Genomic DNA, 26,681 nt, shown 5'->3' on the forward strand with positions numbered 1-26,681 from the left:
GAGCTGCTCTTGATGCAGACTCTGACCCATTTTTGCCACTCTCCCACTGGTTGGTTTTGCTTTATCTCAAACCTTTGCCACCATTCTTATACTCCCTATTTACTTGGCTATAAAAAAGGATGCAAGTGTCTTGTGCCTGGGTGCATTCCCATATTTATATTTTGGCAGTGTGGTACTTATGAAGGAATTGTGCTGTTGAGCTATGTGTAAAGCCTGGTGGGTTTTTTTTTTTTTTTTTTTTGTTTTTTAAGGGACGGTATCCTTTTATTTTATTTATATTCCGCCTTTTGGCACTTCAAGTACTGTAGGTACTTCCTTCCCCAGTCTTTAGCTTTTGCTGCTCTTTCAGAGATAAGTCATACATGATTATCGTGGGGGCTCACTTGTTCTGCACATCATGGCTCTTCTGACAGTTTCTAAACTAACAGCCAATAGGACTGAAGAATATAAAAAAGGTTTGAGTTTTGTTTTGTTTTTTTAAATACTAGGTCTGGGTACATTTTGGGATCCCTCTGCATTATCTTAGCTAGTGAAAGAGGGGCTGTCTAAGGACAACCCTAAACCCGACGCACAGAGATCTGATCAGACCTCCCAGAATTAGAGAAAAAAAGGTCCTACTTATTGGGGAAATGTGATGCAAGCCTTTTTCAAAGCCCTGGTGTCTGAAGAGTTTATCGTTTCCCAGAAATTGCTGCCTCACAGGCCCCATTTTGTTACTGTGGTCCATTACTCTGGCTTTTCTTTTTTGACCCTGCAGTTTCCTCCTCCTCCTCTTCCTCCTTTCTGACTTCCATTCTCAATTGGAATCAGGGCTGGGATCTGACTCTATGAGCCTTTCTTCCTATAAACACAGGGATTTCTTTTTCTCTGCTTTATATCCCCTCCTAACTTGCTTGAGTCCGGTCATTGTATTGACAGTCATGGGCCCTAAATCTGCTCACTAGTTGTCACCATTACATTTGACTAGAGCCCTCCCCTGCAGGTGTTGTGAATGCCTGCATCCCTTTGCATGGCAGAAGACTCGGAGGCAGTGCAGTAAGCAGGTTGGTCCTACTGTCTGACTTCCGAAGAAGGAATCCTTTTGTCCCTCTAAAAAGGAGAAACTTTCATGAGGCTGATGCTTGGGTGGTCAAGGCTCTAACTTTTTATTTCTAGCTAGACGATAATTCCTGAGGTGCAAAAGAGGTAGCAAAGTAGTGTCCTTAGCTCTGTGATAGTGGCTGAATAGTGTAAACCACAGAATAAATCCTAATGCAAGCAGTAATCTTTACTACCCCAAACAAATTATATAAACTGCACCAAAAATATATAGAGAGAACTAGTTCCCTGTACGTACCCGGATCAGCCCAGACTCCTGGGTTTTACCTCCCCTCCAGCAGGCGGAGACAGAGAAATTTTTTTATGGACTTTGTCGTGTATCCCTGAGGTGCCACCTACAGTCTGTCAGCATTCTTCTGTCTCCAGCAGGTGAAAGAGGTGCTATCCTTGAGTCTGGTAGTTTTTGTCAGGATTTAGGAATTTGGTTTGTGCCTTTAATAGTTTTTATGGTTAGGCAAAGGTCAGGTTTTGGTTAGGCTAGTTTCCCCTTTTCTAACCTCCCAGGGGGTTGCCAGGTCCTGGTGGGGCCACCCCTCCCCCACCGGTAATAGAGGGTTGAGGATCCTGTAACTGCCCACTGAAGGTGGTCTCGGGGTCTCGGGCTCTCACCTTCAGTCAGACCTTGTACAGGTTTAAAAAAAAAAAAGGGGTACTGTCTGTTTAAATTCTCCTGCTCTGCTGGCCTAGCCTTCTCTCCGCGGTCGTGTAGCATGCGACTGGGTACTTGTTTTGTTTTCGCCGCTCCTCTCTCCTGCCGGGCTAAATTTAGGCCGCTGCTCATGCTGCGTGGTGCGGCCTGTGCTGCGTGCGGCAGCACTCGCTCGCACGACTCTCCCGTGCCGGCATTTGCATGGAGTGTTCGGGGGGAGAGGGGTCCTCGGGGTTGCTGCACCGGCGAAATTGAAGGGCAGTGACCCGCGATTGTGTCGGGGGGGGGGGGGGCTGGGGTCCCGGTTTTGTCGTGGCAGACCCCGGATCTGTTCCTGCTCGGCGCGGGAACGGAGGCCATTTTAAGGACTTAGAGAGCAGGCGAGAGTGGCTATGGGGGAAAGGCTTCCTCCTCCCCCATTGTCTCCGCGGTCTAGTGCGCCTGGGGGGGGCCGGCTTGGATGGGGCTGTGGAGGATTCTGTAGGAGACGACGAGGAGGTAGACTCTGAAGGGTCTTCTTCGCCGTTCACCTCGGATTTTGTGCTTTTAATGCACAGGGCGTTCAAGGCTCGCAAGGCTGTGAAGTCTCAGGGGTCCAAGGCGGCTCGCAAGGCTCCTGCATCTGCAGGGCCCGGGGATGGGTCCTCCTCGGCCTGTAAGCGGGTTCAGGTGCCGAAGTCCAGTGGAGCGCCGAAGGAGAAGCGTCCCCTTCAGTCCGTGGTCTATCCGGTGGATAGCAACTCTTCAGATAAGTTGGATGAGGGGGAGTCTCTGCCACAGGCTTCTGATGCCCAGCCCCATCCGACCAAACACATGGGCTCGCCTCCGGTGGAAGGTGATGACCCCAAGGTGGTCCGCTTGTTACGGAAAGATGAATTGGGACCCCTTATCCCGGTCATTCTGAAGGAGCTGGGAATTGAGGTCCCTCAGGATGATTCCCGGTTTGGCGCTACTATGGATCCGGTGATGCTGGGTCTCCAAGGTCCGGCTTGGTCTTTCCCATTCCACTTATCAGTGTCTGACCTTTTGTTTAAGGAGTGGGTCATTCCTGATCTGGGTTTGAAGGTAAATCGGGCTATGGATAAATTGTACCCAGTCCCAGAGGACACGCTGGATCTTCTGAGGGTGCCGAAGGTGGATGCTGCCTTCTCAGCAGTGACGAAGAAGTCGACTATCTGAGTGATGGGAGCCACAGCCTTGAAGGACTTGCAGGACCACAAGTTGGAGGTCCAGCTCAAGAAGATTTTCGAGATGTCAGCTCTCGGGGTCTGGGCCGCCATATGCAGCAGTTTCGCACAGCGGGCCAGCCTCCGTTGGGTCCAGGATTTGCAGGCCTCCGTGGTCCTTTCGGACGCCCAGGCACAGCAGGCCAGACGATTGGAGGCCGCGGTGGCCTTTGGTGCGGATGCGCTTTATGATCTTTTGCAGACCTCTAGGAGGACGATGGTCTCCGCGGTCTCTGCACGATGCCTCCTATGGTTGCGGAACTGGTCAGCGGATGTTTCTTGTTATGGTTAAGTGGTGTTTGGGTGGATTCTTGGGTACTGTAGCAGATGACCATGCCCATGGGGAGGGGCCCCATGGGGAGCCACAGTACTGGGCTAGACTCAGGATGCACAAAAACAGAATTAGATCTTTTATTGTACATCTTGATGTATACCACCAGAAGTGGCAGTAGTGAGGTAGTCTGGATGTAGCAGTCTCCGGACCCTCGGCAGAGGGGACCCTTCTCAACCCTTTGGTATAGGGGAATTCTGGTGTAAGTTTCCCAGTAAGGCAATGCTGTGGATGAGACAGACTGAGAGGTAGATTACTCCCTAGATGGTAGCTGTAGGTATGCGATTCCACCAGGCTGAAGTAGATGGTACTGGCACAAAGGCAGGGAGAGCAGGCCCTCGAGGAGTAAGTACCTGATTCCTGTAAGGCACCTGAAATAAAGCAGAGGGCCCCTGAGGAGCGGGTACCCAGGTTAGTCAATACCCTGAAGGGTAGAGAGAGAGCTTCCAGCGGCAGCATGGAAGCGGCAGAGTAGCTTAGACCGGACAAATCCAATCTTTTGCTAATTCGGTGAGCTAGCAATCAAGTACAGGCTATGTACCTGGATGGCATGACGTCACTTGAGGGGGTCGCCCCCTAGGTTTGTGCCAATCCAGGAATAAAGACGGTAGTGCGCGCACCCTAGTAGGCCCTTGGGAGGAGCATGGCGGGAGGCAGCACCATAGCCGTTCCGGGGACGCCGGAGAGGGCGGCTTGCAGACGCGGTGGTAGCCATTTTTCCAAGGTAAGCGGGAGGAGCCGTAAGTAAGGTGAGGCATACAGGGCGAAGCTGTCTAGGACTAATGGACGCAACAGTTCTCTACCCTTCAAGGGGAGACTGCTGTTCGGACAGCAGTTGGAGGATATGATAAAGTCGCTGGGGGAGAACAAGGTCCATAAGCTACCGGAGGACAGGCCAAGGACGAGAGGCTCTTTTCCTCAGCGGGCGAGATTTCGGGGGAATCGACGTTTTCGCTCCTCCCGGTCCACCGGTTCCTCTCTTCGTCAGGGGCAAAGCTGACAAAATACGTGGAACCAGTCCTTTCGGGGCCAGCGGTCCTCCAGGGAAGGAGTCCCCCAGTCTCATGGGGGTCCCAAGTCCTCTCAATGAAGTGTGGCTGGTTCACTCCTCAGTTCCAAGAATTGGGGGCAGGCTGTCCTTATTCCTGGAGGAGTGGACCACTGTAACATCGGATCAATGGGTCCTAAGCATAATCGAACATGGCTACGCTTTCGATCTTGTACGTCTGATCCACGACCGCTTCATGGTTTCCCCATGCGCATATCATCAAAAGTGGCAAGCGGTACAAGACACCCTGCAGCGCTTACAGGATCTCGGCGCCATAGTTCCGGTTTCTGCCAGAGAACTCAGGTGCGGGTGTTACTCAATCTATTTCATTGTGCCGAAAAAGGAAGGCACGTTTCGCTCCATTCTCAATTTGAAAAAGGTCAATCGGATGCTGAAGGTGCCTCGTTTTCGGATGGAAACTCTGCACTCGGTGATAGCATCTGTACACAAGGGAGAGTTTCTAGCATCATTGGACCTGACGGAGGCTTATCTGCACATACCCATCCGTCCGGATCACCAGAAATACCTACGGTTTGCGATCCTCTGACAACGTTTCCAATTTTGTGCTCTTCCGTTCAGTCTAGCGACGGCACCCAGGGTGTTCACCAAGGTGATGGTGGAAGTGGCAGCGGCACGAAGGCATTCTGGTGTATCCTTACCTAGATGATTAGCTGATTCGGTCAAAGTCGGAAGCCCTATGCAAGGCTGCGGTCTAGTGAGTGCTATAGAGATTGACTTCCTTAGGCTGGGTGGTTAATCCCGACGAGCCATCTGATTCCTTCCCAGTCCTTGGAGTTTCTGGGGGCCAGGTTCGATACAGTCTTGGAAAGCCTCTCTTCTGTAAGAAAAACCTTGCCCAAGTTGGTTACCCAGGTGGAATTCTTCAGGTCCATGCTTTGGCCCAGGGCCTGAGATTACTTGCAGGTTCTGGGGTCGATGGCTTCCACCCTCAAACCAGTCCCGTGGGCTTTTGCTCATATGTGTCCTCTTCAATCGGCGTTACTCTCCCGCTAGAGTCCACTTTCTCAGCAGTTTCAACTTCGATTACTGCTGACGGACTCGGCGCGTTCCAGTCTGCATTGGTGGCTTTGTCCAGACCACTTGCGTCGGGGGGGGGGGTGGACTTGGAAATTCCCACATGGGTCATGGTCACTACCGATGCCAGTCTCTCTGGATGGGGAGCAATGTGCCTAGGATCGGCGGGGCAAGGGCAATGGACGAGGATGGAGTCCTCCTGGTCGATCAATCGTTTGGAAACCAGGGAGTTTCGGTTGGCGTTACAGGCCCTTCTTCCCTTAGTGGAGGGCCGGTCGGTGAGGATACTGTCCGACAATGCCACAGCAGTGGCTTACATCAATCGTCAGAGAGGAACCAGGAGCCATTCAGTGGCAATAGAGGCACGGCTGTTGATTACCTGGGCGGAGCAACACCTTTACAAGATAGCGGCCTCCCACATCGCCGGGTGGACAATGTGCAGGCCGATTTTCTCAGTCGACACCAAGGGAGTGGGAACTCTCCAAAGCTTTTCATCTTCTGTGCAAGCGTTGGACCATGCCTTCCATGGATCTCATGGCGACATACCGCAATGCCAAGACTCCTTGGTTTTTCAGTCGCCAACAAGAACTGGGAGCAGAGGGAGTAGATGCTCTGGTCCTACCCTAGCCAAGGGACATTCTGATGTACGTCTTTCCGCCATGGCCGGGCAAGGTGATTCTAGTGGCATCCGTGGTTTACAGATCTCCTGACTCTAGCAATCGACGGTCCGCTGAAGTTTCGTCTGTCCCAGACTATCCTGTGTCAGAGTCCCATCTGTTTTGGCGAGGTAGATCACTTCTGTCTAGCGGCATGGCTCTCATAGGCAGAGGTTAAGGACAAGGGATTACTCCCCCGCGGTTATTGCCATGCTCTTACACTCCCGTAAAACCTCTACCTCTAGAGCATACATTTAGAGTCTGGGGAGTGTTTGAATCCTGGTGTTTGGATTGGAACGTTAGTCCTTCCAGGGCCTCAATCCCGGAGGTTCTGGAATTTCTCAGGCTGGATTGTCCAAGGGGTTGGCTTTTAATTCCCTGCGAGTTCAGGTGGTGGCGTTAGATTGTTTTCGAGGTAAGGTGCAGGGGATTGTGCTGGCCTTGCATCCCGATGTGGCTAGGTTTCTGAGAGGGGTTAAACACTTGCGCCCTCCGGTTCGAAATCTCTGGCCTTCCTGGAAACTTCATTTAGTTCTCCGCGCCCTTTGTAAGGCTCCTTTTGAGCCCTTGAAATGGGCAACTCTGAAGGATCTCACCTTAAAAGATCGTATTTCTAGTGGCTATTACCTCGGCGAGACGGGTTTAAGAGTTCCAGGCGTTATCTTGCAGAGAGCCTTTTTTGAGGATTTCGAAAGCTCTTTTCTCCCGAAGGTGGTCTCTACTTTTCATTTGAATCAGTCTGTGGAGCTTCTGTCCTTCGCGGGTCTGGACTCCTTTTTGCCAGAGGCCCGGTATTTTGCGGAAGCTGGATGTAAAGAGAGTGTTGCGTTACCTGGAGGTTATGCACAGTTTTCGTCTCTCGGACCATCTGTTCGTCTTATGGAACGGACCCAGAAGGGGTCATAAAGCTTCCAAGGCCACTATCGCACGTTGGCTCAAGGAGGCTATTGTTTCGGCATACCTTGTACAGGGCCGTCCGATTCCGGTGGGGCTTAAGGCTCATTCAACATCGCTCACAATCCACTTCGGGGGCTGAATGCCAATAGGTTGCGCCGCAAGAAATTTGTAGAGCGGCTACTTGGAAATCTACACATACTTTCGTGAGACATTATCGACTTGATGTCCGGGCACCAGAGCCCGGTTCATTCGGAGCTAGTGTCCTCCGAGCGGGACTCTCGCAGTCGCACCCTGGTTAGGGAAGCTTGGGTACATCCCAGGAGTCTGGGCTGATCCGGGTACGTACAGGGAAAGGAAAATTGGTTCTTAACTGCTAATTTTTCGTTCCTGTAGTACCACGGATCAGCCCAGAGTCCCACCCAGGGAGAGTCCGCTCGGCCGGTTAACCAATTGTTTGCTGTGAGATACATAATGCCCCCTTTTCACGGTAAGGATTCTAGGGCATAGTTTTGGTTTTTGTCAGTTACATGTTTTTTCATTACCTCTGCTCTTTTGGGGGTGGGGGGGAGGTTATTCAGGAAAAGTTTTGACAGTTTATTATTGTTCTGCGTGGGTACAGTGGAATACTGACACTCTAGGTGGCACCTCAGGGATAAACGACAGAGTCCGCAAAAATTTTCTCTGTCTCCGCCTGCTGGAGGGGAGGTAAAACCCAAGAGTCTGGGCTGATCCGTGGTACTACAGGAATGAAAATTAGCAGGTAAGAACCAATTTTCCTTTTCTTTAGAGGCTGTCATAACCTTGTTTATTGAGCCACCATAAGAATTAATCCAAAGATGTTAGATTGCACAAGCTTTTGAAACCAATTAGGTCCCCTCTTAGAAGTATGTGGTAGATGGTAGCAGATAAGGACCATTTAGCCCACTCAGTCAGCCATCCAAGTTTCCCAGTTATAATCTCCTGTAGATGATCAAACTTGTATAGCTGACTTTTTTTTTTTTTTCCTTTTTGTCTTTAGTTGGGAAGTGTAACCAAGTGGACTTGCAGCCCATACCGGGAAACTTGCCCCCATATTATGGGGCCCATGCAATAAAAATAAATGGCTTATGAGTCAGTAAAAATGTAATGTGCATGCAACGAAAATAATAATCTAGGAAACCATGGCAGACAAAGACCAGTTGACTCATCTAGTTTTCCCAGTTGAGATTCTTCCTCTGGGGCTCTACCACGCTGAAAAACATACAAGTTCCCCTATGCAAACCAACACCAGCTTTCCCTTCCTTCCAGGTCTTTTGACTGGGATCCCTGCAGCTACTTGGAATAGCCTTAGGCTTGTTATTCATATAAGCCTGCCATCAGTCCCTGGGAACTAGGTTAGTTAAAATGCAAGCAGACTGAGGAGCTGCAGAAGGATCTTACTAGACTTAGGGACTGGGCATCTAAATGGCAGGTGAAAGTTCATGTGAACAAGTGTGAAGTGATGCATACAGAGAGAGAATCCTAACTATAGGTATACAATGCTGGCTTCTACATTGGTAGTTGCCACCTAGGAAAAGGATCTTGAGTCATTGTGGACAGTACACTGAAATTCTCAGCTAAGTGTGTGGCAGTGGTCAAAAAAGTAAACAGATTATTTGACCATATAATTATTTGCTAAGAATTATTCAGAAAGGAATGGAGAATAAAATATATTGTATAATCATTAGTGGGGTTGAACAGGTAAATAGGGAAATGTAATTTATCCTTTCAAATAGTGCTAGGGCCAGGGGATTTAAAACAAATTGGAGAAACGTTTTTCACTTTGTGCACAATCAAGTTGTGTAACTTGTTGCTGGTAGATGTGGTCAAGACAACTAGCGTAGCTGAATTTAAAAGGTTTGGACAAATTCCTGGTGGAAAAGTCCATAAACTATTATTATTAATCAGGTGATTTTGAGAAACCAACTCTTTATTCCTGGGAGTGAGCAACAAGCAACTGGGTCTACTTTATGGGGTTGTCTACCGTTGGGGACTCTTGGACTGACCTAGTGTGGCACTTAGTTCTTATGCTTATAGAACTGTACAAGGCTAGTTTATTCTTCACTATACCTTCCAACAAGCGAATAGTGCATGGAAAACAAAAGGCAGGCAAAAGTAAAAATTCACAAGGTCCAGAAAATTAAGTGAAATGGACACGAGGTAGAGAAGGACTAGAGCGGAGATTTAAGAATATGGAACCAGGAACAATAGTAATGGAAACACAGGCACAGGCATGACATTAACATGACCCATCTGAGAAGAAATACTGAGCCAAACGGGAAACAGCATAATGCAGACAGACTATATAGCTGGCTAGAAGATAATTCCCAGGTGACAAAATAGCTCCTCTGAATGAGTGGTGATCCAAAACTCCCAGGGCACCAATTCAAGGTTGAGCCATGCCTGACAGTTTTGTTTCTGCTATCTCAATTCCTCCTGCCGCACCAGTTCTCCACATCTGTCCCAAGCATGATTTTATGTCCTTCATATTCTACACTTTGCTTCTTCCGGAATTCACGAAATAGCTTCACTTTGCCAAATTTAAATTCTTGCGATAACAGGCTTTGCTCATGTGGCATTGTCTCTCATGGCCCCTACTCTGTGACCCTTTATACTTCACCAACACAGGATGTATGTTCCTCAAGGCCCAAAGTTTCTGGGAGCCATTTTTCAAAGTTTTGAGGATTCAGGCAGGCCAGTCACCCAAAGATTATTATGATGGCTTCTGTTTTCCTAGTATTCAAGGCAATCAGCCTGCTTTCTTTTCCTGAATTGGCAATTAACTGATCCATGTGGTCAACTCATTCCTCCTGCTTGACTATCCTCTGCTCATTCGACAATATTCTTTGTGTCTGCAGTTAAAAATTTCTCTTAGCTTCAGTCAGCTATGGATGTAATCAATCTTAAACAGTCTTCCAAAGCTGCCAATACACTTTGAGTTATTTGTAATCTTGCCTGAAACCATGGCAAAATTTTCTCAGAGTTGTGTGTGTGTGTGTGTGTTCCATTTTCAGTGCCATCTTGCTCTCCATTGCCTTTCCCTTCTCCCAAGGCATACACAGTGGTTTATTATTCTTATCTCCATCCTTCATGAATACAAACTTGCCCTTATAGTGAGGGATTCTTTCCCACACAAGATATCACCTCTTTAGTAAATTATAAAAATGAAAGTGGTCAGATCATTGGGAATTCTCTGAGCTGTCTCCTGTGCACAGCATTACCAGAAGTCTTGATTTCATTTTTCAAATTAAAATTGAAATGCAAATATTAAGATATAACATAATTGGGTAATTTATGAAGATTATTAGCACAAAATAGAAAAATATATCCTAGAACATGCATTAAAGGTAATGTTTAATAGCTACATTTTGTTCATTTCAGTGAAGCTACTTCCAAATGAAAATCCAGATCTTGTATTTCAACCATAAGGTTGGATTTACAAACTTTTATAAAGAATAGGAAGCTACTATATAAGCAAGTTTATTTATCGTAAACTGTGTTTTCCGTAAGTAGCAGGATAAATTAGCCATGTTCTGTGGTAGTGTGCCTTTGGCGACACTGGATGAAACTGTCTGTCTAAGCTAATGGAGCTTTCATCACTACTGGGCATATGCAGGAGTTATCAGCATGGCTCCTCAATCCATTCCAAAGCAACGTGATGAAGCAAGAGTCTTCTCTCAAGGAGGAGGGCAGGCATCTCATGGCTAATTCATCCTGCTCTCTATGCAAAACACTGTTTATGGTAAGCAAACTTGCTTTTTTTCTGTCAGTAAGCAGGGCTGAATGAGCCTTGATCTGTGGGGAGTCCCATAGCTGAGGGTTGCATTAACTTGTACTACTAAACTCTAGTTCAATTTTTTTTTTTTTTTTTTGAAACCTGGACTCCAGGTGTGTCCCACTATACTGTCCAGGGAAGCCAGGGTATTCAAACAGTAGTGAGAGGTGAAGGTATGCACAGATGACCAGGTGACAACTTTGCAGATGTCCTCAATGGGCACTGCTTTCAGGTGTGCTATGGATTCGGCAGTCGCACGCATCTGGTGAGCTCTAACTGGCAATGGGAGAGCAAGGGCAGCTTCCATATAGAAGTGTTGAATGCAGCAAGTGATCCAATTTGTTAGGCTTGGGAAGATAGTATCCAAAAAGACTATTTGGGTCGTAGGAGATGAAAAATTCAATGTTTTGTGTATATGTGTTTATAGTGCACTAAGACTTGCTTACAATCAAGTTTGTGCAGAAGCCTTTTGCCCTCATGCATGAGGCTTGGGGTAGAAGGTGGGAAGCGAAATAGACTGATTTAAGTGGAAAGCAGAAATCACCTTTGGGAGAAACTTAAGATGCAATTGTAACCCAACTTTGTCGTGGAAGAACTGTAGGTAGGGTGGGAGGTGAAGAAACGTCTGACGTTCACTCATGTGGCATGCAGAAGTGACCGCGATCAGGATGAGTTCTTTCCAGGTCATGTGTCTGAGAAAGGCCGACTAAAAGGGGTTTCATAAAAGCAGTAAGTACCAAATTGATGTCCCAAGGCACCAGGGGCTTTTTGACCAGTGGGTGAAGTCGTAAAAGTCCCTTCATGAATTCTGATACCAGAGGGTGAAGAGAGATGGGGGGGGAGTCCATTGTTTTGCATATGAGAGGAAGTCACCAGACTGGATTGATATAAATGGAGCAAGTAATTGAGTAGCATTGTAAGAACATAAGAAATTGCCATGCTGGGTCAGACCAAGGGTCCATCAAGCCCAGCATCCTGTTTCCAACAGAGGCCAAACCAGGCCACAAGAACCTGGCAATTATCCAAACATTAAGAAGATCCCATGTTACTGATGCAATTAATAGCAGTGGCTATTCCCTAAGTAAACTTGATTAATAGCCGTTAATGGACTTCTCCAAGAACTTATCCAAACCTTTTTTGAACCCAGCTACACTAACTGCACTAACCACATCCTCTGGCAACAAATTCCAGAGCTTTATTGTGCGTTGCTAACTTCATGGAATGCCCCCTAGTCCTTCTATTATTCAAAAATGTAAATAACCGAGTCACATCTACTCGTTCAAGACCTCTCATGATCTTAAAGACCTCTATCATATCCCCCCTCAGCCGTCTCTTCTCCAAGCTGAACAGCCCTAACCTTCAGCCTTTCCTCATAGGGGAGCTGTTCCATTCCCTTTATCATTTTGGTTGCCCTTCTCTGTACCTTCTCCATCACAACTATCTTTTTTGAGATGCAGCGACCAGAATTGAACACAGTATTCAAGGTGTGGTTTCACCATGGAGCGATATAGAGGCATTATGACATTTTCCGTTTTATTAACCATTCCCTTCCTAATAATTCCTAACATTCTGTTTGCTTTTTTGACTGCCGCAGCACACTGAGCCGACGATTTTAAAGTATTATCCACTATTATGCCTAGATCCTTTTTCCTGGGTAGTAGCTCCTAATATCGAACCTAACATTGTGTAACTACAGCAAGGGTTATTTTTCCCTATAAGCAACACCTTGCACTTGTCCACATTAAATTTCATCTGCCATTTGGATGCCCAATCTTCCAGTCTTGCAAGGTCCCCCATGCTGCAGTCACTTCACCTCGCAGCATGGATGTTTCATGTTCAGTCCTTAGCCAACTCTTCCTGCCAGAGCTAATTCCTTCCGAAATTCCTGTTCTCGGAATGGAAACCTTCCACATGTCGTAATTACTCCTTCAAATGGAAATATTACATGCAATGCTGTACCACGTGCTGTGGACCTAATGTAAAACATTGATAAGACAGGCGAAGAGAGAATTTGAAATGAAGTTGGCCATAGAGGCAAAAACTCATAATAAAAACTTTTAAAAATATATCCAAAGCAAGAAACCTATGAGGGAGTTGGTTGGGCCAGTAGATGACCGAGGGGTTAAAGGGGCTCTTAAGGAAGATAAGGCCATTGCAGAAAGACTAAATGAATTCTTTGCTTCCGTGTTTACTAATGAGGATGTTGGGGAGATAACAGTTCTGGAGATGGTTTTCAGGGGTGATGAGTCAGACAAACGAAATCACTGTGAACCTGGAAGATGTAGTAGACCAGATTGACAAACTAAAGAATAGCAAATCACCTGGACCGGATGGTGTGCATCCTAGGGTACTGAAGGAACTCAAAAATGAAATTTCTGATCTATTAGTTACAATTTGTAAACTATCATTAAAATCATCCATTGTACCTGAAGACTGGAGGGTGGCCAATGTAACCCCAATATTTAAAAAAGGCTCCAGGGGCGATCCGGGTAACTATAGACCAGTGAGCCTAACTTCAGTGCCGGGAAAAATAGTGGAAACTGTTCTCCAGATCAAAATCATAGAGCATATAGAAAGACATGATTTAATGGAACACAGTCAACACGGATTTACCCAAGGGAAGTCTTGCCTAACAAATCTGCTTCATTTTTTTGAAGGGGTTAATAAACATGTGGATAAAGGTGAACCGATAGATGTAGTGTATTTGGATTTTCAGAAGGCGTTTGACAAAGTCCCTCATGAGAGGCTTCTATGAAAACTAAAAACTCATGTGATAGGAGGTGATGTCCTTTTGTGGATTACAAACTGGTTAAATGACAGGAAACAGAGAGTAGGATTAAATAGTCAATTTTCTCAGTGGAAAAAGGGTAAACAGTGGAGCGCCTCAAGGATCTGTACTTGGACCGGTGCTTATATATATATATATATATATATATATATATATATATATATATATATATATAAAAGCACCGGTACTGGACTGCACTGGTCCAGTACCGGTGCAGTACCGGTGCTTTTATATATATATATATATATATATATATATATATATATATATATATATATATAAAAGCACCGGTCCAAGTACAGATCCTTGAGGCGCTCCACTGTTTACCCTTTTTCCACTGAGAAAATTGACTATTTAATCCTACTCTCTGTTTCCTGTCATTTAACCAGTTTGTAATCCACGAAAGGACATCACCTCCTATCACATGAGTTTTTAGTTTTCATAGAAGCCTCTCATGAGGGACTTTGTCAAACGCCTTCTGAAAATCCAAATACACTACATCTATCGGTTCACCTTTATCCACATGTTTATTAACCCCTTCAAAAAAATGAAGCAGATTTGTTAGGCAAGACTTCCCTTGGGTAAATCCGTGTTGACTGTGTTCCATTAAATCATGTCTTTCTATATGCTCTATGATTTTGATCTGGAGAACAGTTTCCACTATTTTTCCCGGCACTGAAGTTAGGCTCACTGGTCTATAGTTACCCGGCTCGCCCCTGGAGCCTTTTTTAAATATTGGGGTTACATTGGCCACCCTCCAGTCTTCAGGTACAATGGATGATTTTAATGATAGTTTACAAATTGTAACTAATAGATCAGAAATTTCATTTTTGAGTTCCTTCAGTACCCTAGGATGCACACCATCCGGTCCAGGTGATTTGCTATTCTTTAGTTTGTCAATCTGGTCTACTACATCTTCCAGGTTCACAGTGATTTCGTTTGTCTGACTCATCACCCCTGAAAACCATCTCCAGAACTGTTATCTCCCCAACACCCTCATTAGTAAACACGGAAGCAAAGAATTCATTTAGTCTTTCTGCAATGGCCTTATCTTCCTTAAGAGCCCCTTTAACCCCTCGGTCATCTACTGGCCCAACCAACTCCCTCATAGGTTTCTTGCTTTGGATATATTTTAAAAAGTTTTTTTTATGAGTTTTTGCCTCTATGGCCAACTTCATTTCAAATTCTCTCTTCGCCTGTCTTATCAATGTTTTACATTAGGTCCACAGCACGTGGTACAGCATTGCATGTAATATTTCCATTTGAAGGAGTAATTACGACATGTGGAAGGTTTCCATTCCGAGAACAGGAATTTCGGAAGGAATTAGCTCTGGCAGGAAGAGTTGGCTAAGGACTGAACATGAAACATCCATGCTGCGAGGTGAAGTGACTGCAGCATGGGGTGTAACAGGTTTCCCCCCTCCTGAATTAACAGGGTAGAGCTCACTAAGTGTGATAGAAGGTTTGACAGATAAGTGAACTAGATATATGAACCATGGCTGTCTGGGCCAAGCCGGGGCATTCAGTATCAGCCTGGCTCTGTCTTGGATGAGTTTTTAGATGTGTGAGCGATGAGTGGGAGTGAAGGAAAAGCGTGCACCCCGCCCTCTCTCTAGGGTAGAAAGAAGATGTCCAGGGCTTCCCTCCAATGGCTGAAAAGGACGGAGCAGAAGCGATCCAGTTTCTTGTTGGTTTCGGTAGTGAATAGGTCTGTTCAGTGTTCCACAGTGTTTGAATAAAAGGTTGTCTATGGCCTGGTCTATTGACCATTCATGGGGGCAGAACACCGTGCTGAGTCTGTCTGCCTCAGTTTTGATGATGGGAATGTACATTGCTTGCCGGGAGGCCTGGGGTGTCACCACCCCTTGACAGATCTGAAAGGTTTATGCTTTGTTTTGTTTATTTCTCTGCTGTCATTCTGTGGGACAATCATGGCAGTTCACAAGCATTTGCATTCATAAATTAAAAATTGTGGTAAAAAAACATAATCAAAGAACATTGTCTTTTTTTTTTTCTTTTTTCCTTCAATAAAATATGACCCTCTTACAGTCCATTTTCCTCATTTAATTGATGTACCTAATCTATCTCAAAAGCCATTTTAAATAGCCAGGTTTTTAATCCTTTTTTTAAAAGCATTAAAATCTTTTTGTGTTCTTATATCTTCTGGTAAAGTGTTCCAAAACTTTGGTCCAGCAATTAACAATGCTCTGTCTCTCACCTCAGTTAGATGGGCACTTTGAATCGATGGAACGCTCAATAGGCCCTAGTTGGCTGATCTTTCTTTGTGGGGTATGAAAAAGTAATGCTGCTCCAAGCCTGTCTGAGTCTTTATTTATGATAGTATGAACAAGCTATTGTCAAGCCCCTCCTAAAAAAACCAACACTAGACCCTAAAGACCCCCGCTAAATTCCGCCCTATCTCTAACCTGCCCTTCCTATCCAAAATTATGGAAAAGATTGTAAACATCCAACTTACAGAATATCTAGAAAGCAACAACATTCTGCATCCAGCCCAATACGGCTTCCGTAAATACCTCAATACAGAAACCCTCCTGCTCTCCCTTACGGACCACTTGCTCATAGGCATGGACCGAGGCAACTGTTACCTCCTCGCCCTACTCGACATCTCAGCTGCCTTTGATACCATCAACCACAACCTCCTCATCAACTGGCTATCCGAAATAGGCATCTCAGGCCTAGCCCTACTATGGTTTAAATCCTATTTATCTAACAGAAAGTTCTCCGTCAAGATAGGAAACGCCAACTCCACACTCTACCCCTTGTCTCAAGGTGTCCCACAAGGCTCCTCCCTCTCCTCCACCCTTTTCAACATTTATCTCACACCTCTATGTCAGCTCCTCACAGACCTCGGCCTCAAATTCTACCTCTATGCAGATGACGTTCAAATCGTCATTCCCATTCACAACTCTCTCTCAGATGCCCTTGCCTTCTGGAACACATGTCTTGCCAACATAAATGACTTCCTCACCAACATCCACCTCGCTCTAAACTCCTCCAAAACAGAGCTGCTCCTTATCTCTCCTCACCTCCCTCCCAAACCACCGATCTCCAACGATCCAGCTTTCAACGTCATAACACCCCAACCCACAGTAAGAGACCTTGGGGTTATCATAGATCAACAACTTAATCTCAAAAAACAGATCAACTCCATCCTCAAAGAAGGTTTCTTCAAGCTTCACATCCTGAAGAAACTCAGACCCCTCCTCCACTATCATGATTTCCGCACCGTCTTCCAAGCCACCCTTTCCTCAAAGCTGGACTACTGTAATGCCCTCTTCCTCGGCCTACCCTCCTCCACCACCAAGCCCTTACAAATGCTCCAGAATGCCATCGCCAGGGTCATCACCAACTCAAGGAAAGCTGATCACATTACCCCTATACTCAAAGAACTCCACTGGCTCCCCATCGCATCCCGAATTCTCTTCAAAATTCTAACCATAGTGCACAAGTCCATCCACTCGCACAATTCCAATTGGTTTGATGAACCCTTTCGTCCTATACGCACTGAACGACCCACTCGCACTGTCAACAAAGGCACCCTCTCCATTCCCCCTTTGAAAAAAGCCCACCTCTCCTCTACTAGGGACCGTGCACTATCCATTGCAGGCCCTAAACAATGGAACGCCCTCCCTACCACTCTCAGGCTAGAGCCATGTTACGCCAAGTTCAGAAAAAAACTTAAAACATGGCTCTTCCGACAAGCCTACCCTGATTAAGTACACTGACTTCCGCAAGTATCTTGCCTACGCTTTGTATATTCCTGTAAATTAGTCCGTTGCAGTTTTATTTATTGCTTTAATTCCTCCACCTCCTGCTCTTTGTATACTCCTCCTTGTTCGCCCTCCCTGTTCATTGTAATTTCTGCCTTTTAAGTTACATTGTAAACCGGTATGATGTATGCATACTAATACCGGTATATAAAAGTTTTTAAATAAATAAAATAAAGGTAGTCAGAACTTTATATTGCATGTGATATTTTATTGAAAGCCAATGTAACAATTTGAAAACTAGAGTGACGTGGTCATATTTCTCTCCCCCCCCCCCCCCCCCCCCCCGTCATCACTTGTGCAGCAGTGTTCTGTAGGAGTTGTAAAGGTCTTAAACTTGTAGCTGGTAATCCTGATAGGGCATTACAGTAATCAAAACCAGAAAATATGATGTTCTATAAAACTATACAGAAATCATTCATATCTAGCCATGATTTTATTCACTTCAACAAGCAGTTTATTGCACCCAGATTTGATCGTCATATTATTTTCTCAGTCAGATTTTCTCAATTATGACACCCAAATCCCAAGTATGTTCAGCAAACTCTATCATATGTGTTCCTACTGTAGCATGTAAAGGAGTGTTTACAGACATTTTTCTATTTAACCAGATAATTTCTTTTAATGTTTAATACTAATTTAAGGTATGATAATTCTAATTAGCAGATAGATAAATGCTTATTGTCTTGAGGGCACGATCGATGCAGTTGTCTACAGGAATGATAAATTTATATCAGCGTACATGTAGAAACTAAGGCCTAATCCAGATAACAATCTACATAAGGTTAGGAGGTATATGTTAAACAAGGCAGCTGACAAAGATAAACTCTGAGGGACTGTTGTAGACATCTTCATTATGTCAGATAGTGTATCAGTGATTCGTTAAGGATGTAAACCATTGTAAGACTTTGCCGGTTACTTCAATTTATATCAGTTTTGCTTCAAGTTAGTGTGATCTACAGTATCAAATGCTGTGGTTAAATCAAGTAATATTAGCAAATAAGACTGACCTGAATCAAATTCTGTAAAAGTACTGTATCGGATAAAGAGCAATAAAGATTGGGTTACGGTTTTGACTGAAGCCTTATTGATTTGGATAAAGAATGTTTTCAATATATTCTGAAATTGTTTAATACTGTTTTTTTCAATGAGCTTAGTAAAAAAAAAAAAAAAAATTGGTAAGGTGGATATGGGTCTAAAATTATTCATATTATTTATATCTGCTAGCAAAGGCTTCAAGATCCTGTGCTGCCTTGTTCACATAGAACATTGCTACCTGATTGTGTGTCTGTCTGAAATATTATGCTCATCTTGCAGAGAAAATGGCTGAAGGCATGAAGGGTGTGGCAAGTTGATCTGCAGCTACTCTTTTTGGTCCTGACCAAAGACCTTGTGTTTTTAAGGGTCCTATGTGAGTTCCCCAACCAGTAGTCAAGGTGTATATGCTCAGGAGTGTCTGATGAGGGATTGGGTGTAGTGGAACACCAGTCTCGTAACTGTGCAAATAGAGCCACCAGTGAATTTCCTGTGCCATCTTGCTGGTCACCGTAATTCTGGCATGGATAAGTTGAAGACATTGATTTTCATTGTGTCCAGAGTCCCTATTGGAGCTGACTCGTGTGCAGTCATGTGAACGGCACCACGTAAATTACCACCGCTAAATGTCCCAGTAATGTGAGAACGCGGTGAACCGTCATGCAAGAAGTGGAGCAGCGAGGCTGCCACCCTCTGAAGGTTCGCTATCCTCTCTGGGGGAACCAGGAATGTTCTCATTAGAGTTGTATCTATGAGAGCCCCTATGAATTGTAGTCTCTCTGCTTGGGGACCAGCACCAACTTCTTGAAGTTGACTAGGAATCCTAGAGACTGAAGGAGGCCAATAATGGTGTGGTTGTGCAGGATGTCCTGTGATGGAGCCACTATTAGCCAGTCATCCAAGTATGGAAATTCCTGGATCCCCTGATGTCCTGAAGTGTGTTACAACCACTGCCAAACACTTTGTGAAGACTCATGGCTGAGGAGAGGCCAAATGGTAGCACTTTGTATTGGTAGTAGTGATCGGCCATTTTGAAGCAGAGGAAGCACCAGTAAGATGGGTGGATAGGAATGTGAGCGAAAGCATCTTTCAGGTCCATTGAATACATCCTGTCGTTGGCTGAAGGAAAGGGAGGATGGTCCCCAGGGAGAGCATCCAGAATTTTTCCAGCGATATGTTGATTGAGATTGTGGAGATCCAATATGGATCACAGACCCCCATTGTCTTGGGGATGAGGACGTACTGCAAGAAGGATACTAATGATGCATTAGAATTAGGGCATCCTGACAGTGAGGTTCCAATAATAAGAAAAGTAGTCCAAGTGCCTGTAACTAAAATCTCACCTGAGCTATCCCTATCAATTAAAAAGCAGAATGAAAATACAAACTTTGAAATGTTTGTTTGCTAATGCCAGAAGTCTAAGAAGTAAGATGGAAGAATTAGAATTTATAGCAGTGAATGATGACATACTTAATTGGCATCTCAGACATGATGGAAGGAAGACAACCAATGAGACAGTGCTACATCGGGGTGCAAATTATATTGCAATGACAGAGAGGAGCACCCTTGAGGCAGTGTGGCGCTTTATGTCCAGGATGGCATAGAGTCCAACAGGATAAACATCCTGCATGAGACTAAATGCACAATTGAATCTTTATGGGTAGAAATCCCTTGTGTGTCGGGGAAGACTATAGTGCTAGGAGTATACTACCATACACCTGGTCAAGATGGTGAGACGGACAGTGAAATGCTAAGAGAATTTAGGGAAGCTAACCAAATTGGTAGTGCGTTAATAATGGGAGATTTCAATTACTGGAAACAATGAGGGAAACAAAAAGAAAATAGCCTAAGTGACGGTTCAGCAAGCCTGACGTGATTTCTAAAAAGGAACCCAACCGGTCGTCTAATCATTCACCATCACTTTCAAAAGGAAAAACTTTTATTATCTCAAAAATATTTTTTATCGTATATTTTTTAGTCTGTTCATAAAAATCAACTCTAATCCATAAGAGAAGTATAGCCAGCAGTCTCTTTGTAAGATGATAACCGCAGCCCTACACGGCCGGTGTTTCGCAATACACGCTTCCTCAGGGGCATTTGAAATTGCTATAATGAGTCCTTGCCTAAAAACATCAGACAAAAGTGCATTTAATAAAATGTTGTAGACAGAAAAAAGGAAAAATCACTTATCTTAAACACCGGAGGCTACCGTTTCAAAATGGACACAGCGTCTCTACTGTTTTCTTCATCAGGAAACAAGGCTGACGTGAACGTCTCATTAGATGCCCAAAGGTATGATGTCATTAAAATGCAAATTATGTATCAGCTGGTATAATCAAAATCAATAGGAAAACACAGTATTACTAGAAATTCTTCATCCTAAAAAAACATGTAAGTCAAGATCTGTGTTGAGACTCTTAGGACTGACAGTGCCAAGTCTGTAGATCCAACGTTGTTCAGATTTTAAAAGCTGTAGCTCGCGATCACCACCACACCAGTGTTCAGGTATGTGGTCAATCGCACCGAAGGATAGGTCCTCAAACCAGTGTTCACAGGAAATGCAATGTGCTACCAGCAGTTCATCAACTCGGGAGTTCTTAATATTGGATCGATGTTCGATTATCAACAGGCATTTGGTCTTTCTAATATATAATAGATCACAAGGGCAACGAATCAAGTAAATGACCATCGTAGACAGACAAAATGTTATATTTCAGAAAGATTGTATAACCTGTGTTCAGAACAATTTTGTCATTTATTGACATCGAAACTGCACATACGGAACAGTTATTACAGGGTTGATGAGACCCCCTTATGTCACTGTCCTCAATTGAAGTGTTAGAGAAATCGGAGTGGACCAACAATTTCTTTAAATTGGACGCTTGGGAAAAGGTAATTCGTGGAGGAGACTGGAACACCTCTTGCATTTGCAACACATGCCAATTGTTGAAAATGGATTGACGGATCAAGTAAGTTTCCGATGAAAATGGAAGAATGCATGAGTAAGCCAGAGAATCTTCAACAGAACGCAGATGGAAAAGCCACTCCTGATGGGCAAATTTTGCTCCTAGGTAGGCTTTTTGAATGCAAGAGTGAGGATATCCTCGCTGTAAGAAACGTTCAGGGAGATTTTTTGCTTGCATTTCAAAATCAGCAAGGGTGGTGCAGAGACGACTTAGGGCCTCGTTTTCTAAAGTATCGCAGGCCTGCGATACTTTAGAAGATGAGGGGCGGGGGGCCGAAACAGGGGGCGGGCCTGCGCTAGCCGGCAGCGATCGCACCGTTGCAGTGCGATCGCTGCCGGTTTCGCACCCAATAGCGCCCACCATAGGAGGTGTAGCTATTGGGAGTGAAATAGGCAGCGAAAAGGCACCTACCTTTTCGCTGTCCGCAGCGTCGGCGCAGAGTCGGCCCCGGTGATGCCCCGACTCCTCCTCTTCCGGGGCCGACTCCTCCCCCATCCTGATATCGCACGTGATAAGGGACTTTTCGCGTGCGAAAGCTCCCTTATAATGTGCGAGCGGCTTGGAAAATGAGGCCCTTAGACTGATAAATTGACTCACAGGAAGGTTAGACTTTAAAACTCCATGGATGAGCACTTTCAAAATGCAGGTATGTATTTGAGCAAACCAATTTCTGGAAAATGAAGGTAATAAAACCTTCATCTGTCATGGTGATCTGAATATCCAGGAAAGAAATCGAAGTTCATTGAATCTCTGCAAACTGGCTAAAAGACAGGAAACAGAGAGTTAGGATTAAATGGACAATTTTCTCAGTGGAAGGGAGAGGGCAGTGGAGTGCGTCAGGGATCTGTATTGGGACCTTTACTTTTCAATATATTTATAAATGATCTGGAAAGAAATAAGAGTGATGTAATCAAATTTGCAGATGATACAAAATTGTTCAGAGATGTTTTAAATCACAAGCAGATTGTGATAAATTGCAGGAAGACATTGTGAAGATCAAGAGAGTTGACTGGAATAGGTTGGCTGGAGGGATGGCGAGGTGTGGAGCTAGTGGTTGCATGATAAAACATAGGCAATATCTGTGCTCCACTATGCTCAACACCCATTGGTCACTCATGATCACTTGCCAGGCCACAAAGAAGTAGTAGATCGGAGCCAAGAGCAAGGGGGTCAAAATTGGGCGCTGATTTGGCAGGCTGTTGTTGCTGCTTTTGTTGGCGTTTTCTGGGTGAGGGACAGGAGTTAGGTCCCTGAGAATTTTGTCTGGCTTGTAGCAGCAGGGGAAGTCGGTATTGCTGATAGTCTGTATGACGTCCTGGGGTAGTAAGGCCTTCTGTATGCAAAATATGGCTGCCTGGGGTTAGTTGGAGCATCCCTCGAGGCTGAGAGGAACTGCATAACTACATTTGCTCTTTAATTTAACTCTGTTTCTCTGAGTTTCTCTCTGAGGAGGTTGTCCCCGAAGAAAGGAAGATCAGCCTGTAGCCGGGCTATGCAGTTAGCACTTATGGAAGCCACTAATGTGTGAGTAATAGTGTCGAAAGTCTCATATACAGCATGTAGCAAGTGACGTACAGCTTCTTCCAGGTCATGCAAAAGGCATGGGAGTGACTGGCGCTCTTGTCTGTACCTGAATGAATGGTTTCAGACTCTGGATGCACTCATAAATATATGTAGAATTGATGTTGGGTTATCTGGGCCATGAGCATGGATCCCTGAAAAACACTTTTACTAAATTCATCCAACAGTCTGTTATCCTTCCTGGTGGCATGTTCGAGTGGAGACGGGCCTTTTTCGCTGTCTTCATAGTTGATTTATGGGGTAGTTTAGACGACCCCCATATCCGGGGGCTTTCCTCATGTGGATCTTTAGCCCGGAAACTGGATTTGCAGTTGGACCTGAAAATGGCATCTCCCACATCTTCAGCAGCACAATGTCCAGCACCTTGTGTGTGGGCAGTACAGTAGGTTATCCAAGCTCTTAAGGATACCCAAGAATTCTGGTCTAGATCTTTCCCAACCTCCATTTTTAGTGCAGCTCCTAAATTCTCCACAAAACAGGAGTATGTTTGGTCCTCCAGTGAAGAAGCGTGGTCAGGCGACTCTGGGGCTAAGTCCAAAGGAATGACTGTCGAGCTGTTTGGCAACCACCCCCTAAGCTAAACCTGTGCTGACCAAGTGGGTAAAGGTGACTTCTGCGGGCTTTGCAGAGACAGAAGAGGTGAAGTTGGTTTCTGTCCCCCCTGGATGCTGAGGAGCGAGAATCTGAGTAGGGGGAGGGAGTCCAAAGCACTCCTTGTCTGACATTTTCCAAAGAAGCTGGTATGTTTGGGTAGGCTGGAGGAGAAGATTGGCAGTTCCAATAATGGAAACAGCGAGGAAAAGAAGATACAAACTATGTCCTTAATTTGATCCATTGCCTGCTGAGAATGTTGTCCTGGGGTCAACAGAAGGGCATCCTCTCCTAATGCAAGTATGGAATTTCCTTCATGAGGAAGGAATGTAGGCAATGGGAAGCTAGATCAAAGGATCCAGAGCCTGAAGATGGAGGCCTTGAGATAAAAGTCGCAGCATTGGGAAGGCTCTGTTAATAGGTGGTGGCAGATGTAGTGACAAGTTACCCTGTGGAACTGATGGAGTTGTGTACCTCTTTGTGGGCAAAGTGGCCCAGAGAATTTCCCTGGCAGCTTCTTCACCTGGGTCCCCTTGTCATTATCCTTTCAACGTTGTAGAGAATGGCAATGAAGGGAAAAGATCCATTTCATTGTCCGAGCTGGTTGATATCAACAGTGGAGGTTCAGAGAGATGTAGCTGAGAGGTCAGTTCACTGTAGTGCTGGAGACTGGTGTGCCACTTCTGGTGTGGGTAGAGCAGATGATTTTTGCAGCTGGCTTGAGATGCGCTGTATGCTTATTGGATGGGTGCTTCAAGTGCTTCTGCGTTGACTTAAGGTGGCGGATGGACAACTTCGAGGCACGTGACTTTGCTTCAGGGTGCGCTGGCTCCTGTTGCTTTCAACATGTCATTTATCGATTTTTATCTGGTTGCTTCGACGTCAAGTGTATCGGGTAGCTCTATGCTGAGTGTGTTGGGATCCTTGGATCAATGCGGAGTCAAAGATTTGGCCTTCTTTGCGGGCACAGACAACAAACATGTCTAGTGTGTCAAGACTTCCCTGTGTTTCAACTTACCATTTCCACCAATGCACCTTGATAAGTTGAGGTAGTGTGGCTGTGTCGTTCCCGCTCTTGGCTCAGAGTACGCTGACATCGTAAGACTCACTTTTCCCACTTCCTGATGTCTATGAAGAGTGGTGCCGGAGTTGGAGTTGAAGCAATTCAATCTTTAATACTGTGCCCGCAGGACATCTGTCTGCAGGTGGGCAGTTTGCCTGATCATGCTCTGGGCCCAGGCAAAGGTAGCAGTGATCATGTCCATCCATCAGCGACCTGCTTTGGCCTAAGGAACAGGCCTTAAAGCCACTAGCAGCTATTTTTGCCATCTTTTCACTCTTTTTTTTTTTTTTTTTTCCCCTTATTCTCTGGAGTGGGAGAGTAGCACTGAAATGTGCTGTTTTGGGGCTTGCTAAGTGAGGGGAAAATGGTAACACCGGGAAAAATGAGAGGAAAAAAAAACACACTGTCCGTGCAGATCATGGACATAAAGAAACTGAGGAGCTACACTGAACCCTGTGCAGGAACTTCTGTGCATGATCAGTAGAGCTGAAAGCTCTATTAGCTTGGAGAAGACAGTTCCGTTCAATCCCATCATGGCGCGCACTAGCACAGTTCATGACTAAGTCAGCCCCGCTTATCGATGGAAAACCCTAGTAATTGCAACATCACAGAAGAATAGGCCTTGGCATATTGTTTGTTTCAATGCTTCTGATTTCTTTTCATGCCTTAATTTTTGGTGGTGATTTTTCTTTTGTGTGTATATGTGCTTTTGTCACATCTTACATTATTTAACAACTATTGTGCCGCTGCTATATTGTATGCTGACTGCAGTTCACTGTTAACCCGCGATTGGATGCGGTTTTGGACATGTGTCCATATCTCCCGATGCAAAACAGGGGCTAGCGCATCTAAAACACGCCTCCTATCGTGCGTGTAGGTAATAGCGCTCATCACGTGCCAATGCAAGCTGATGAGGCTATTGTCGATGTCCCTCTCCATGTAAAAAAAAAACAAAACGCCTTTGGCGCACATTTTTACTCTAAAAAAAATTAACACCAATTCTGGAGCTTGTGTTAAGTCTTGAGGAACCCAAAATGTGTACAGAAATGCAGAAAATACTGCTTTTTTTGTACTTCCTCTGACTTAATATTGGGGCGGTATTTCAGAGGAAAATAAAACAAAAAGAAAACTAGAAATGGCCCCCCCCCCCCCCAAAAAAAGAAAAAGTGTGCCGGTGGTCAGGTTAGGAAAACAGATGCTCTAAAATTGAGTGTCCGTTTTTCCTAAGTGGCTGAAAGCCACCTCTCCTGTATGCCCACTTCCGAGGAGGCACTGAGGTGGGCAGTTTACCCTAGCGCCTCCTTTTTACCACAGCAGCTCATTTCCATGTAGCGTTGAGCGTCCCTTTAACGAGACCAATATTGCATCTGCCGGTATGAATTTCAGTTTACCAAAAGTAGAAATTGTTGGTGTGACAAAAGGTACTTGAGACATTGTAACTTTGAGATGGCATCTGTGAGGTCTTTGCTGCCTCTTTCATATCAATGGTTCAGCTTCGTTCTTGTTGGTCAGACAGAAATGTTCATAATTGGTCAACATCTTAATGGTTCCTGATTGGTTTGTGTCCTCATGGCTTCTCCATTCTAGTATCTTCTCTGCCTCTGTACCAGAAGGACTCTCCTCCTAATCAACATTCAAAACAGCATTCCTGTAGTTCCAGAATGCTAAAAGAATGTGAAGAAAAACGAGTGACAACAAATCTAAGAATGACTTGTCTATTTCTGTGGCAAAGGCCCCTCAAATGAGCTATTTGTTCCCTGCAGTTGTATAGGACTATAAGTGGGTCAGTAGTGGCACACGTGGGAAAAAAAATAATTGAAAACCTAGGAAAATCCTGAAAAGTGGACCTAAAGAGGATATTACATATTGTAACACACTTTGAGCTCAGATTTGAAAAGACAAGTAATTAAAATCCAAATCTACATATTTTCATTTGCTCATATTTTCACCTCACATGCCTTTACTGTGGTATATTTCAACTTGGGAGAACTGATGGGTTTGCATGTAGCATGCATATACACAGTACACTGTTGAAATTTGTGCAACAGTCTGTAGTTCAAAGAATGCATGCAGTTCTGCAACATGGAGAGAAGCCTTATTGCAATAATGACAGCTGTGACTGGTTCCTCATAGAAA

General features: G+C 45.0%; 1 protein-coding gene across 2 annotated transcripts in view; it reads left to right on the plus strand.

The window, feature by feature from the left end:
• The window catches only part of FH (fumarate hydratase), a 146,030-nt gene that overhangs the window by 7,755 nt on the left and 111,594 nt on the right, over positions 1 to 26,681 (plus strand). The gene's annotated exons all lie outside the window — the stretch shown is intronic.

The sequence above is a fragment of the Rhinatrema bivittatum genome, chromosome 3, assembly GCF_901001135.1.
Source record: "Rhinatrema bivittatum chromosome 3, aRhiBiv1.1, whole genome shotgun sequence".
Taxonomy (NCBI): Eukaryota; Metazoa; Chordata; class Amphibia; order Gymnophiona; family Rhinatrematidae; genus Rhinatrema; species Rhinatrema bivittatum.